At 37.6% G+C, this 15,229-nt stretch overlaps 10 non-coding genes across 10 annotated transcripts; all 10 read left to right on the plus strand.

The window, feature by feature from the left end:
• Positions 1 to 11: 11 nt before the first annotated feature.
• On the plus strand, positions 12 to 83 carry Trnad-guc (transfer RNA aspartic acid (anticodon GUC)). Its single transcript has one exon. It is a non-coding gene; the product is annotated as a tRNA-Asp (tRNA).
• Positions 84 to 1,407: 1,324 nt separating this feature from the next.
• Positions 1,408 to 1,479, plus strand: Trnad-guc (transfer RNA aspartic acid (anticodon GUC)). The gene has a single exon. It is a non-coding gene; the product is annotated as a tRNA-Asp (tRNA).
• Positions 1,480 to 4,200: 2,721 nt separating this feature from the next.
• Trnad-guc (transfer RNA aspartic acid (anticodon GUC)) lies at positions 4,201 to 4,272 on the plus strand. The gene has a single exon. It is a non-coding gene; the product is annotated as a tRNA-Asp (tRNA).
• A 1,324-nt stretch (positions 4,273 to 5,596) lies between these two features.
• Trnad-guc (transfer RNA aspartic acid (anticodon GUC)) lies at positions 5,597 to 5,668 on the plus strand. Its single transcript has one exon. It is a non-coding gene; the product is annotated as a tRNA-Asp (tRNA).
• A 1,324-nt stretch (positions 5,669 to 6,992) lies between these two features.
• Positions 6,993 to 7,064, plus strand: Trnad-guc (transfer RNA aspartic acid (anticodon GUC)). Its single transcript has one exon. It is a non-coding gene; the product is annotated as a tRNA-Asp (tRNA).
• A 1,324-nt stretch (positions 7,065 to 8,388) lies between these two features.
• Trnad-guc (transfer RNA aspartic acid (anticodon GUC)) lies at positions 8,389 to 8,460 on the plus strand. Its single transcript has one exon. It is a non-coding gene; the product is annotated as a tRNA-Asp (tRNA).
• A 1,324-nt stretch (positions 8,461 to 9,784) lies between these two features.
• On the plus strand, positions 9,785 to 9,856 carry Trnad-guc (transfer RNA aspartic acid (anticodon GUC)). Its single transcript has one exon. It is a non-coding gene; the product is annotated as a tRNA-Asp (tRNA).
• Positions 9,857 to 11,180: 1,324 nt separating this feature from the next.
• Positions 11,181 to 11,252, plus strand: Trnad-guc (transfer RNA aspartic acid (anticodon GUC)). The gene has a single exon. It is a non-coding gene; the product is annotated as a tRNA-Asp (tRNA).
• Positions 11,253 to 12,576: 1,324 nt separating this feature from the next.
• Trnad-guc (transfer RNA aspartic acid (anticodon GUC)) lies at positions 12,577 to 12,648 on the plus strand. Its single transcript has one exon. It is a non-coding gene; the product is annotated as a tRNA-Asp (tRNA).
• A 1,325-nt stretch (positions 12,649 to 13,973) lies between these two features.
• Trnad-guc (transfer RNA aspartic acid (anticodon GUC)) lies at positions 13,974 to 14,045 on the plus strand. Its single transcript has one exon. It is a non-coding gene; the product is annotated as a tRNA-Asp (tRNA).
• The last annotated feature ends 1,184 nt before the right edge of the window (positions 14,046 to 15,229 follow it).

The following is a 15,229-nucleotide window of genomic DNA, read 5'->3' on the forward strand; positions in this document are numbered from 1 at the left end:
CATGTTTCATGTCCTCGTTAGTATAGTGGTAAGTATCCCCGCCTGTCACGCGGGAGACCGGGGTTCGATTCCCCGACGGGGAGCGTTTGTTATTTTTTCTGCATTATCTGTGAGATTTTAGTTGACAACAGTTGACTTTCAACGCCAAAAAAGTACAAAAATCCATTACTAACATGCTTTTTCTGGTTTGAACAGATTCCTTGAGAAACCTCAAAGTTTTGTGCAACAATGTCTGAAATCAAAAAAATGATGTGCACTAGTTTAATATTTTGCTTTATTGCAAGTGATAAAAATAAGCACATGACTGCTTGAAGACGAAGACACGAAAAAGCCACAAAAAGAAGGTAATTGCGAAAGTACATCAACGCGATGGAACAAACTTGATGAAAACATCTATATATATTTCAACGCATATCTTTAATAAGTAAAATATGTCTTTCATATGCTCTTGAAGTTACCAGTGTTCTATTACACTGCTGTTAGCATTTGTCGACAATGGCGGCCATGTTGCGTTCTGAGGACTTGAGAAACAAGGGAAGAACAAGAACGAGTAGATTTGGAAGATGATTCAATGTCCGATATAGGTTTAAAAGCCGTTTTTCTTGCAAGCGGTACCGCTGCCTTTCCTCTGTAACAGTGACCAACATTAGTTGGGCTGCTGAATGATTTTCTTGCTCGTTTCGTTGATTGAAAGGTTTCATTTTCATGAGAGTTTGAATGAGACTCATCAGTTAGCGAGCAATTATTGTCATCGTCTTCGGTGCGAGAGCGCTTTTTCGAAATTACAGCACCCCGCTTTGACACAAAACTGTTATCGAACCTATTGCGTAACCGATTACTGGGACAGGAATAAGCTCTTTGGATTTTTCTTTTGCTCACCAGTTCGACCTTCAACGTTTCATCAAGAGCCTGCGAAAAAAGATTACGTTCGTAAAAACAGTTTGTTCAAAGTTAAGATTGACAACAATATGAAAGTGGTCAAGTAATTTAGTTAATTTTGCCGTAACACTTGTGTACAACTTACCATGCTAAGGAGATAAACTGCTACATCCGGGGTGGTATTCATCAATTTGTTTTGCATTGTTTCTTTTCAACAAATAGTTGTTGTTTTATTCAAGAAGTTCGATGGTGTGGACTATCAGCCAACCATTATATACGTAACTTTGCCAGAAAAAAAGTTTAAGAAGTCAACGTGTTTTTCAAGTGCCGCGTTTAAACTTTGCGTTTCGACTTCGTATCAGACATTTATTTTGTTTAATGAGATAAGACTGCTTATCAGAAAAAGTCCGCTCTTCAAAGTTAGCGTGGTACGCTTATAGTGATTAACTAACGTTTTAAGTTTTGTTTATGTTTGCGAAAAACATTTCTTCAGAATTGACATTCCAATAATTAACAACATGTTTCATGTCCTCGTTAGTATAGTGGTAAGTATCCCCGCCTGTCACGCGGGAGACCGGGCTTCGATTCCCCGACGGGGAGCGTTTGTTATTTTTTCTGCATTATCTGTGAGATTTTAGTTGACAACAGTTGACTTTCAACGCCAAAAAAGTACAAAAATCCATTACTAACATGCTTTTTCTGGTTTGAACAGATTCCTTGAGAAACCTCAAAGTTTTGTGCAAGAATGTCTGAAATCAGAAAAATGATGTGCACTAGTTTAATATTTTGCTTTATTGCAAGTGATGAAAATAAGCACATGACTGCTTGAAGACGAAGACACGAAAAAGCCACAAAAAGAAGGTAATTGCGAAAGTACATCAACGCGATGGAACAAACTTGATGAAAACATCTATATATATTTCAACGCATATCTTTAATAAGTAAAATATGTCTTTCATATGCTCTTGAAGTTACCAGTGTTCTATTACACTGCTGTTAGCATTTGTCGACAATGGCGGCCATGTTGCGTTCTGAGGACTTGAGAAACAAGGGAAGAACAAGAACGAGTAGATTTGGAAGATGATTCAATGTCCGATATAGGTTTAAAAGCCGTTTTTCTTGCAAGCGGTACCGCTGCCTTTCCTCTGTAACAGTGACCAACATTAGTTGGGCTGCTGAATGATTTTCTTGCTCGTTTCGTTGATTGAAAGGTTTCATTTTCATGAGAGTTTAAATGAGACTCATCAGTTAGCGAGCAATTATCGTCATCGTCTTCGGTGCGAGAGCGCTTTTTCGAAATTACAGCACCCCGCTTTGACACAAAACTGTTATCGAACCTATTGCGTAACCGATTCCTGGGACAGGAATAAGCTCTTTGGATTTTTCTTTTGCTCACCAGTTCGACCTTCAACGTTTCATCAAGAGCCTGCGAAAAAAGATTACGTTCGTAAAAACAGTTTGTTCAAAGTTAAGATTGACAACAATATGAAAGTGGTCAAGTAATTTAGTTAATTTTGCCGTAACACTTGTGTACAACTTACCATGCTAAGGAGATAAACTGCTACATCCGGGGTGGTATTCATCAATTTGTTTTGCATTGTTTCTTTTCAACAAATAGTTGTTGTTTTATTCAAGAAGTTCGATGGTGTGGACTATCAGCCAACCATTATATACGTAACTTTGCCAGAAAAAAAGTTTAAGAAGTCAACGTGTTTTTCAAGTGCCGCGTTTAAACTTTGCGTTTCGACTTCGTATCAGACATTTATTTTGTTTAATGAGATAAGACTGCTTATCAGAAAAAGTCCGCTCTTCAAAGTTAGCGTGGTACGCTTATAGTGATTAACTAACGTTTTAAGTTTTGTTTATGTTTGCGAAAAACATTTCTTCACAATTGACATTCCAATAATTAACAACATGTTTCATGTCCTCGTTAGTATAGTGGTAAGTATCCCCGCCTGTCTCGCGGGAGACCGGGTTTCGATTCCCCGACGGGGAGCGTTTGTTATTTTTTCTGCATTATCTGTGAGATTTTAGTTGACAACAGTTGACTTTCAACGCCAAAAAAAGTACAAAAATCCATTACTAACATGCTTTTTCTGGTTTGAACAGATTCCTTGAGAAACCTCAAAGTTTTGTGCAACAATGTCTGAAATCAAAAAAATGATGTGCACTAGTTTAATATTTTGCTTTATTGCAAGTGATGAAAATAAGCACATGACTGCTTGAAGACGAAGACACGAAAAAGCCACAAAAAGAAGGTAATTGCGAAAGTACATCAACGCGATGGAACAAACTTGATGAAAACATCTATATATATTTCAACGCATATCTTTAATAAGTAAAATATGTCTTTCATATGCTCTTGAAGTTACCAGTGTTCTATTACACTGCTGTTAGCATTTGTCGACAATGGCGGCCATGTTGCGTTCTGAGGACTTGAGAAACAAGGGAAGAACAAGAACGAGTAGATTTGGAAGATGATTCAATGTCCGATATAGGTTTAAAAGCCGTTTTTCTTGCAAGCGGTACCGCTGCCTTTCCTCTGTAACAGTGAACAACATTAGTTGGGCTGCTGAATGATTTTCTTGCTCGTTTCGTTGATTGAAAGGTTTCATTTTCATGAGAGTTTAAATGAGACTCATCAGTTAGCGAGCAATTATCGTCATCGTCTTCGGTGCGAGAGCGCTTTTTCGAAATTACAGCACCCCGCTTTGACACAAAACTGTTATCGAACCTATTGCGTAACCGATTCCTGGGACAGGAATAAGCTCTTTGGATTTTTCTTTTGCTCACCAGTTCGACCTTCAACGTTTCATCAAGAGCCTGCGAAAAAAGATTACGTTCGTAAAAACAGTTTGTTCAAAGTTAAGATTGACAACAATATGAAAGTGGTCAAGTAATTTAGTTAATTTTGCCGTAACACTTGTGTACAACTTACCATGCTAAGGAGATAAACTGCTACATCCGGGGTGGTATTCATCAATTTGTTTTGCATTGTTTCTTTTCAACAAATAGTTGTTGTTTTATTCAAGAAGTTCGATGGTGTGGACTATCAGCCAACCATTATATACGTAACTTTGCCAGAAAAAAAGTTTAAGAAGTCAACGTGTTTTTCAAGTGCCGCGTTTAAACTTTGCGTTTCGACTTCGTATCAGACATTTACTTTGTTTAATGAGATAAGACTGCTTATCAGAAAAAGTCCGCTCTTCAAAGTTAGCGTGGTACGCTTATAGTGATTAACTAACGTTTTAAGTTTTGTTTATGTTTGCGAAAAACATTTCTTCAGAATTGACATTCCAATAATTAACAACATGTTTCATGTCCTCGTTAGTACAGTGGTAAGTATCCCCGCCTGTCACGCGGGAGACCGGGCTTCGATTCCCCGACGGGGAGCGTTTGGTATTTTTTCTGCATTATCTGTGAGATTTTAGTTAACAACAGTTGACTTTCAACGCCAAAAAAGTACAAAAATCCATTACTAACATGCTTTTTCTGGTTTGAACAGATTCCTTGAGAAACCTCAAAGTTTTGTGCAAGAATGTCTGAAATCAGAAAAATGATGTGCACTAGTTTAATATTTTGCTTTATTGCAAGTGATGAAAATAAGCACATGACTGCTTGAAGACGAAGACACGAAAAAGCCACAAAAAGAAGGTAATTGCGAAAGTACATCAACGCGATGGAACAAACTTGATGAAAACATCTATATATATTTCAACGCATATCTTTAATAAGTAAAATATGTCTTTCATATGCTCTTGAAGTTACCAGTGTTCTATTACACTGCTGTTAGCATTTGTCGACAATGGCGGCCATGTTGCGTTCTGAGGACTTGAGAAACAAGGGAAGAACAAGAACGAGTAGATTTGGAAGATGATTCAATGTCCGATATAGGTTTAAAAGCCGTTTTTCTTGCAAGCGGTACCGCTGCCTTTCCTCTGTAACAGTGACCAACATTAGTTGGGCTGCTGAATGATTTTCTTGCTCGTTTCGTTGATTGAAAGGTTTCATTTTCATGAGAGTTTAAATGAGACTCATCAGTTAGCGAGCAATTATCGTCATCGTCTTCGGTGCGAGAGCGCTTTTTCGAAATTACAGCACCCCGCTTTGACACAAAACTGTTATCGAACCTATTGCGTAACCGATTCCTGGGACAGGAATAAGCTCTTTGGATTTTTCTTTTGCTCACCAGTTCGACCTTCAACGTTTCATCAAGAGCCTGCGAAAAAAGATTACGTTCGTAAAAACAGTTTGTTCAAAGTTAAGATTGACAACAATATGAAAGTGGTCAAGTAATTTAGTTAATTTTGCCGTAACACTTGTGTACAACTTACCATGCTAAGGAGATAAACTGCTACATCCGGGGTGGTATTCATCAATTTGTTTTGCATTGTTTCTTTTCAACAAATAGTTGTTGTTTTATTCAAGAAGTTCGATGGTGTGGACTATCAGCCAACCATTATATACGTAACTTTGCCAGAAGAAAAGTTTAAGAAGTCAACGTGTTTTTCAAGTGCCGCGTTTAAACTTTGCGTTTCGACTTCGTATCAGACATTTACTTTGTTTAATGAGATAAGACTGCTTATCAGAAAAAGTCCGCTCTTCAAAGTTAGCGTGGTACGCTTATAGTGATTAACTAACGTTTTAAGTTTTGTTTATGTTTGCGAAAAACATTTCTTCACAATTGACATTCCAATAATTAACAACATGTTTCATGTCCTCGTTAGTACAGTGGTAAGTATCCCCGCCTGTCACGCGGGAGACCGGGCTTCGATTCCCCGACGGGGAGCGTTTGGTATTTTTTCTGCATTATCTGTGAGATTTTAGTTGACAACAGTTGACTTTCAACGCCAAAAAAGTACAAAAATCCATTACTAACATGCTTTTTCTGGTTTGAACAGATTCCTTGAGAAACCTCAAAGTTTTGTGCAAGAATGTCTGAAATCAGAAAAATGATGTGCACTAGTTTAATATTTTGCTTTATTGCAAGTGATGAAAATAAGCACATGACTGCTTGAAGACGAAGACACGAAAAAGACACAAAAAGAAGGTAATTGCGAAAGTACATCAACGCGATGGAACAAACTTGATGAAAACATCTATATATATTTCAACGCATATCTTTAATAAGTAAAATATGTCTTTCATATGCTCTTGAAGTTACCAGTGTTCTATTACACTGCTGTTAGCATTTGTCGACAATGGCGGCCATGTTGCGTTCTGAGGACTTGAGAAACAAGGGAAGAACAAGAACGAGTAGATTTGGAAGATGATTCAATGTCCGATATAGGTTTAAAAGCCGTTTTTCTTGCAAGCGGTACCGCTGCCTTTCCTCTGTAACAGTGACCAACATTAGTTGGGCTGCTGAATGATTTTCTTGCTCGTTTCGTTGATTGAAAGGTTTCATTTTCATGAGAGTTTAAATGAGACTCATCAGTTAGCGAGCAATTATCGTCATCGTCTTCGGTGCGAGAGCGCTTTTTCGAAATTACAGCACCCCGCTTTGACACAAAACTGTTATCGAACCTATTGCGTAACCGATTCCTGGGACAGGAATAAGCTCTTTGGATTTTTCTTTTGCTCACCAGTTCGACCTTCAACGTTTCATCAAGAGCCTGCGAAAAAAGATTACGTTCGTAAAAACAGTTTGTTCAAAGTTAAGATTGACAACAATATGAAAGTGGTCAAGTAATTTAGTTAATTTTGCCGTAACACTTGTGTACAACTTACCATGCTAAGGAGATAAACTGCTACATCCGGGGTGGTATTCATCAATTTGTTTTGCATTGTTTCTTTTCAACAAATAGTTGTTGTTTTATTCAAGAAGTTCGATGGTGTGGACTATCAGCCAACCATTATATACGTAACTTTGCCAGAAAAAAAGTTTAAGAAGTCAACGTGTTTTTCAAGTGCCGCGTTTAAACTTTGCGTTTCGACTTCGTATCAGACATTTACTTTGTTTAATGAGATAAGACTGCTTATCAGAAAAAGTCCGCTCTTCAAAGTTAGCGTGGTACGCTTATAGTGATTAACTAACGTTTTAAGTTTTGTTTATGTTTGCGAAAAACATTTCTTCAGAATTGACATTCCAATAATTAACAACATGTTTCATGTCCTCGTTAGTACAGTGGTAAGTATCCCCGCCTGTCACGCGGGAGACCGGGCTTCGATTCCCCGACGGGGAGCGTTTGGTATTTTTTCTGCATTATCTGTGAGATTTTAGTTAACAACAGTTGACTTTCAACCCCAAAAAAGTACAAAAATCCATTACTAACATGCTTTTTCTGGTTTGAACAGATTCCTTGAGAAACCTCAAAGTTTTGTGCAAGAATGTCTGAAATCAGAAAAATGATGTGCACTAGTTTAATATTTTGCTGCATTGCAAGTGATGAAAATAAGCACATGACTGCTTGAAGACGAAGACACGAAAAAGACACAAAAAGAAGGTAATTGCGAAAGTACATCAACGCGATGGAACAAACTTGATGAAAACATCTATATATATTTCAACGCATATCTTTAATAAGTAAAATATGTCTTTCATATGCTCTTGAAGTTACCAGTGTTCTATTACACTGCTGTTAGCATTTGTCGACAATGGCGGCCATGTTGCGTTCTGAGGACTTGAGAAACAAGGGAAGAACAAGAACGAGTAGATTTGGAAGATGATTCAATGTCCGATATAGGTTTAAAAGCCGTTTTTCTTGCAAGCGGTACCGCTGCCTTTCCTCTGTAACAGTGACCAACATTAGTTGGGCTGCTGAATGATTTTCTTGCTCGTTTCGTTGATTGAAAGGTTTCATTTTCATGAGAGTTTAAATGAGACTCATCAGTTAGCGAGCAATTATCGTCATCGTCTTCGGTGCGAGAGCGCTTTTTCGAAATTACAGCACCCCGCTTTGACACAAAACTGTTATCGAACCTATTGCGTAACCGATTCCTGGGACAGGAATAAGCTCTTTGGATTTTTCTTTTGCTCACCAGTTCGACCTTCAACGTTTCATCAAGAGCCTGCGAAAAAAGATTACGTTCGTAAAAACAGTTTGTTCAAAGTTAAGATTGACAACAATATGAAAGTGGTCAAGTAATTTAGTTAATTTTGCCGTAACACTTGTGTACAACTTACCATGCTAAGGAGATAAACTGCTACATCCGGGGTGGTATTCATCAATTTGTTTTGCATTGTTTCTTTTCAACAAATAGTTGTTGTTTTATTCAAGAAGTTCGATGGTGTGGACTATCAGCCAACCATTATATACGTAACTTTGCCAGAAAAAAAGTTTAAGAAGTCAACGTGTTTTTCAAGTGCCGCGTTTAAACTTTGCGTTTCGACTTCGTATCAGACATTTACTTTGTTTAATGAGATAAGACTGCTTATCAGAAAAAGTCCGCTCTTCAAAGTTAGCGTGGTACGCTTATAGTGATTAACTAACGTTTTAAGTTTTGTTTATGTTTGCGAAAAACATTTCTTCAGAATTGACATTCCAATAATTAACAACATGTTTCATGTCCTCGTTAGTACAGTGGTAAGTATCCCCGCCTGTCACGCGGGAGACCGGGCTTCGATTCCCCGACGGGGAGCGTTTGGTATTTTTTCTGCATTATCTGTGAGATTTTAGTTAACAACAGTTGACTTTCAACGCCAAAAAAGTACAAAAATCCATTACTAACATGCTTTTTCTGGTTTGAACAGATTCCTTGAGAAACCTCAAAGTTTTGTGCAAGAATGTCTGAAATCAGAAAAATGATGTGCACTAGTTTAATATTTTGCTGCATTGCAAGTGATGAAAATAAGCACATGACTGCTTGAAGACGAAGACACGAAAAAGACACAAAAAGAAGGTAATTGCGAAAGTACATCAACGCGATGGAACAAACTTGATGAAAACATCTATATATATTTCAACGCATATCTTTAATAAGTAAAATATGTCTTTCATATGCTCTTGAAGTTACCAGTGTTCTATTACACTGCTGTTAGCATTTGTCGACAATGGCGGCCATGTTGCGTTCTGAGGACTTGAGAAACAAGGGAAGAACAAGAACGAGTAGATTTGGAAGATGATTCAATGTCCGATATAGGTTTAAAAGCCGTTTTTCTTGCAAGCGGTACCGCTGCCTTTCCTCTGTAACAGTGACCAACATTAGTTGGGCTGCTGAATGATTTTCTTGCTCGTTTCGTTGATTGAAAGGTTTCATTTTCATGAGAGTTTAAATGAGACTCATCAGTTAGCGAGCAATTATCGTCATCGTCTTCGGTGCGAGAGCGCTTTTTCGAAATTACAGCACCCCGCTTTGACACAAAACTGTTATCGAACCTATTGCGTAACCGATTCCTGGGACAGGAATAAGCTCTTTGGATTTTTCTTTTGCTCACCAGTTCGACCTTCAACGTTTCATCAAGAGCCTGCGAAAAAAGATTACGTTCGTAAAAACAGTTTGTTCAAAGTTAAGATTGACAACAATATGAAAGTGGTCAAGTAATTTAGTTAATTTTGCCGTAACACTTGTGTACAACTTACCATGCTAAGGAGATAAACTGCTACATCCGGGGTGGTATTCATCAATTTGTTTTGCATTGTTTCTTTTCAACAAATAGTTGTTGTTTTATTCAAGAAGTTCGATGGTGTGGACTATCAGCCAACCATTATATACGTAACTTTGCCAGAAAAAAAGTTTAAGAAGTCAACGTGTTTTTCAAGTGCCGCGTTTAAACTTTGCGTTTCGACTTCGTATCAGACATTTACTTTGTTTAATGAGATAAGACTGCTTATCAGAAAAAGTCCGCTCTTCAAAGTTAGCGTGGTACGCTTATAGTGATTAACTAACGTTTTAAGTTTTGTTTATGTTTGCGAAAAACATTTCTTCAGAATTGACATTCCAATAATTAACAACATGTTTCATGTCCTCGTTAGTACAGTGGTAAGTATCCCCGCCTGTCACGCGGGAGACCGGGCTTCGATTCCCCGACGGGGAGCGTTTGGTATTTTTTCTGCATTATCTGTGAGATTTTAGTTAACAACAGTTGACTTTCAACGCCAAAAAAGTACAAAAATCCATTACTAACATGCTTTTTCTGGTTTGAACAGATTCCTTGAGAAACCTCAAAGTTTTGTGCAAGAATGTCTGAAATCAGAAAAATGATGTGCACTAGTTTAATATTTTGCTGCATTGCAAGTGATGAAAATAAGCACATGACTGCTTGAAGACGAAGACACGAAAAAGACACAAAAAGAAGGTAATTGCGAAAGTACATCAACGCGATGGAACAAACTTGATGAAAACATCTATATATATTTCAATGCATATCTTTAATAAGTAAAATATGTCTTTCATATGCTCTTGAAGTTACCAGTGTTCTATTACACTGCTGTTAGCATTTGTCGACAATGGCGGCCATGTTGCGTTCTGAGGACTTGAGAAACAAGGGAAGAACAAGAACGAGTAGATTTGGAAGATGATTCAATGTCCGATATAGGTTTAAAAGCCGTTTTTCTTGCAAGCGGTACCGCTGCCTTTCCTCTGTAACAGTGACCAACATTAGTTGGGCTGCTGAATGATTTTCTTGCTCGTTTCGTTGATTGAAAGGTTTCATTTTCATGAGAGTTTAAATGAGACTCATCAGTTAGCGAGCAATTATCGTCATCGTCTTCGGTGCGAGAGCGCTTTTTCGAAATTACAGCACCCCGCTTTGACACAAAACTGTTATCGAACCTATTGCGTAACCGATTCCTGGGACAGGAATAAGCTCTTTGGATTTTTCTTTTGCTCACCAGTTCGACCTTCAACGTTTCATCAAGAGCCTGCGAAAAAAGATTACGTTCGTAAAAACAGTTTGTTCAAAGTTAAGATTGACAACAATATGAAAGTGGTCAAGTAATTTAGTTAATTTTGCCGTAACACTTGTGTACAACTTACCATGCTAAGGAGATAAACTGCTACATCCGGGGTGGTATTCATCAATTTGTTTTGCATTGTTTCTTTTCAACAAATAGTTGTTGTTTTATTCAAGAAGTTCGATGGTGTGGACTATCAGCCAACCATTATATACGTAACTTTGCCAGAAAAAAAGTTTAAGAAGTCAACGTGTTTTTCAAGTGCAGCGTTTAAACTTTGCGTTTCGACTTCGTATCAGACATTTACTTTGTTTAATGAGATAAGACTGCTTATCAGAAAAAGTCCGCTCTTCAAAGTTAGCGTGGTACGCTTATAGTGATTAACTAACGTTTTAAGTTTTGTTTATGTTTGCGAAAAACATTTCTTCACAATTGACATTCCAATAATTAACAACATGTTTCATGTCCTCGTTAGTACAGTGGTAAGTATCCCCGCCTGTCACGCGGGAGACCGGGCTTCGATTCCCCGACGGGGAGCGTTTGGTATTTTTTCTGCATTATCTGTGAGATTTTAGTTAACAACAGTTGACTTTCAACGCCAAAAAAGTACAAAAATCCATTACTAACATGCTTTTTCTGGTTTGAACAGATTCCTTGAGAAACCTCAAAGTTTTGTGCAACAATGTCTGAAATCAAAAAAATGATGTGCACTAGTTTAATATTTTGCTTTATTGCAAGTGATGAAAATAAGCACATGACTGCTTGAAGACGAAGACACGAAAAAGACACAAAAAGAAGGTAATTGCGAAAGTACATCAACGCGATGGAACAAACTTGATGAAAACATCTATATATATTTCAACGCATATCTTTAATAAGTAAAATATGTCTTTCATATGCTCTTGAAGTTACCAGTGTTCTATTACACTGCTGTTAGCATTTGTCGACAATGGCGGCCATGTTGCGTTCTGAGGACTTGAGAAACAAGGGAAGAACAAGAACGAGTAGATTTGGAAGATGATTCAATGTCCGATATAGGTTTAAAAGCCGTTTTTCTTGCAAGCGGTACCGCTGCCTTTCCTCTGTAACAGTGAACAACATTAGTTGGGCTGCTGAATGATTTTCTTGCTCGTTTCGTTGATTGAAAGGTTTCATTTTCATGAGAGTTTAAATGAGACTCATCAGTTAGCGAGCAATTATCGTCATCGTCTTCGATGCGAGAGCGCTTTTTCGAAATTACAGCACCCCGCTTTGACACAAAACTGTTATCGAACCTATTGCGTAACCGATTCCTGGGACAGGAATAAGCTCTTTGGATTTTTCTTTTGCTCACCAGTTCGACCTTTAACGTTTCATCAAGAGCCTGCGAAAAAAGATTACGTTCGTAAAAACAGTTTGTTCAAAGTTAAGATTGACAACAATATGAAAGTGGTCAAGTAATTTAGTTAATTTTGCCGTAACACTTGTGTACAACTTACCATGCTAAGGAGATAAACTGCTACATCCGGGGTGGTATTCATCAATTTGTTTTGCATTGTTTCTTTTCAACAAATAGTTGTTGTTTTATTCAAGAAGTTCGATGGTGTGGACTATCAGCCAACCATTATATACGTAACTTTGCCAGAAAACAAGTTTAAGAAGTCAACGTGTTTTTCAAGTGCCGCGTTTAAACTTTGCGTTTCGACTTCGTATCAGACATTTATTTTGTTTAATGAGATAAGACTGCTTATCAGAAAAAGTCCGCTCTTCAAAGTTAGCGTGGTACGCTTATAGTGATTAACTAACGTTTTAAGTTTTGTTTATGTTTGCGAAAAACATTTCTTCAGAATTGACATTCCAATAATTAACAACATGTTTCATGTCCTCGTTAGTATAGTGGTAAGTATCCCCGCCTGTCTCGCGGGAGACCGGGGTTCGATTCCCCGACGGGGAGCGTTTGTTATTTTTTCTGCATTATCTGTGAGATTTTAGTTGACAACAGTTGACTTTCAACGCCAAAAAAAGTACAAAAATCCATTACTAACATGCTTTTTCTGGTTTGAACAGATTCCTTGAGAAACCTCAAAGTTTTGTGCAACAATGTCTGAAATCAAAAAAATGATGTGCACTAGTTTAATATTTTGCTTTATTGCAAGTGATGAAAATAAGCACATGACTGCTTGAAGACGAAGACACGAAAAAGCCACAAAAAGAAGGTAATTGCGAAAGTACATCAACGCGATGGAACAAACTTGATGAAAACATCTATATATATTTCAACGCATATCTTTAATAAGTAAAATATGTCTTTCATATGGTCTTGAAGTTACCAGTGTTCTATTACACTGCTGTTAGCATTTGTCGACAATGGCGGCCATGTTGCGTTCTGAGGACTTGAGAAACAAGGGAAGAACAAGAACGAGTAGATTTGGAAGATGATTCAATGTCCGATATAGGTTTAAAAGCCGTTTTTCTTGCAAGCGGTACCGCTGCCTTTCCTCTGTAACAGTGAACAACATTAGTTGGGCTGCTGAATGATTTTCTTGCTCGTTTCGTTGATTGAAAGGTTTCATTTTCATGAGAGTTTAAATGAGACTCATCAGTTAGCGAGCAATTATCGTCATCGTCTTCGATGCGAGAGCGCTTTTTCGAAATTACAGCACCCCGCTTTGACACAAAACTGTTATCGAACCTATTGCGTAACCGATTCCTGGGACAGGAATAAGCTCTTTGGATTTTTCTTTTGCTCACCAGTTCGACCTTCAACGTTTCATCAAGAGCCTGCGAAAAAAGATTACGTTCGTAAAAACAGTTTGTTCAAAGTTAAGATTGACAACAATATGAAAGTGGTCAAGTAATTTAGTTAATTTTGCCGTAACACTTGTGTACAACTTACCATGCTAAGGAGATAAACTGCTACATCCGGGGTGGTATTCATCAATTTGTTTTGCATTGTTTCTTTTCAACAAATAGTTGTTGTTTTATTCAAGAAGTTCGATGGTGTGGACTATCAGCCAACCATTATATACGTAACTTTGCCAGAAAAAAAGTTTAAGAAGTCAACGTGTTTTTCAAGTGCCGCGTTTAAACTTTGCGTTTCGACTTCGTATCAGACATTTATTTTGTTTAATGAGATAAGACTGCTTATCAGAAAAAGTCCGCTCTTCAAAGTTAGCGTGGTACGCTTATAGTGATTAACTAACGTTTTAAGTTTTGTTTATGTTTGCGAAAAACATTTCTTCAGAATTGACATTCCAATAATTAACAACATGTTTCATGTCCTCGTTAGTATAGTGGTAAGTATCCCCGCCTGTCTCGCGGGAGACCGGGGTTCGATTCCCCGACGGGGAGCGTTTGTTATTTTTTCTGCATTATCTGTGAGATTTTAGTTGACAAGAGTTGACTTTCAACGCCAAAAAAAGTACAAAAATACATTACTAACATGCTTTTTCTGGTTTGAACAGATTCCTTGAGAAACCTCAAAGTTTTGTGCAACAATGCCTGAAATCAAAAAAATGATGTGCACTAGTTTAATATTTTGCTGCATTGCAAGTGATGAAAATAAGCACATGACTGCTTGAAGACGAAGACACGAAAAAGCCACAAAAAGAAGGTAATTGCGAAAGTACATCAACGCGATGGAACAAACTTGATGAAAACATCTATATATATTTCAACGCATATCTTTAATAAGTAAAATATGTCTTTCATATGGTCTTGAAGTTACCAGTGTTCTATTACACTGCTGTTAGCATTTGTCGACAATGGCGGCCATGTTGCGTTCTGAGGACTTGAGAAACAAGGGAAGAACAAGAACGAGTAGATTTGGAAGATGATTCAATGTCCGATATAGGTTTAAAAGCCGTTTTTCTTGCAAGCGGTACCGCTGCCTTTCCTCTGTAACAGTGAACAACATTAGTTGGGCTGCTGAATGATTTTCTTGCTCGTTTCGTTGATTGAAAGGTTTCATTTTCATGAGAGTTTAAATGAGACTCATCAGTTAGCGAGCAATTATCGTCATCGTCTTCGATGCGAGAGCGCTTTTTCGAAATTACAGCACCCCGCTTTGACACAAAACTGTTATCGAACCTATTGCGTAACCGATTCCTGGGACAGGAATAAGCTCTTTGGATTTTTCTTTTGCTCACCAGTTCGACCTTTAACGTTTCATCAAGAGCCTGCGAAAAAAGATTACGTTCGTAAAAACAGTTTGTTCAAAGTTAAGATTGACAACAATATGAAAGTGGTCAAGTAATTTAGTTAATTTTGCCGTAACACTTGTGTACAACTTACCATGCTAAGGAGATAAACTGCTACATCCGGGGTGGTATTCATCAATTTGTTTTGCATTGTTTCTTTTCAACAAATAGTTGTTGTTTTATTCAAGAAGTTCGATGGTGTGGACTATCAGCCAACCATTATATACGTAACTTTGCCAGAAAACAAGTTTAAGAAGTCAACGTGTTTTTCAAGTGCCGCGTTTAAACTTTGCGTTTCGACTTCGTATCAGACATTTATTTTGTTTAATGAGATAA

This window comes from Phallusia mammillata, chromosome 6, assembly GCF_965637545.1.
Source record: "Phallusia mammillata chromosome 6, kaPhaMamm4.hap1.1, whole genome shotgun sequence".
In the NCBI taxonomy this organism is placed as follows: domain Eukaryota; kingdom Metazoa; phylum Chordata; class Ascidiacea; order Phlebobranchia; family Ascidiidae; genus Phallusia; species Phallusia mammillata.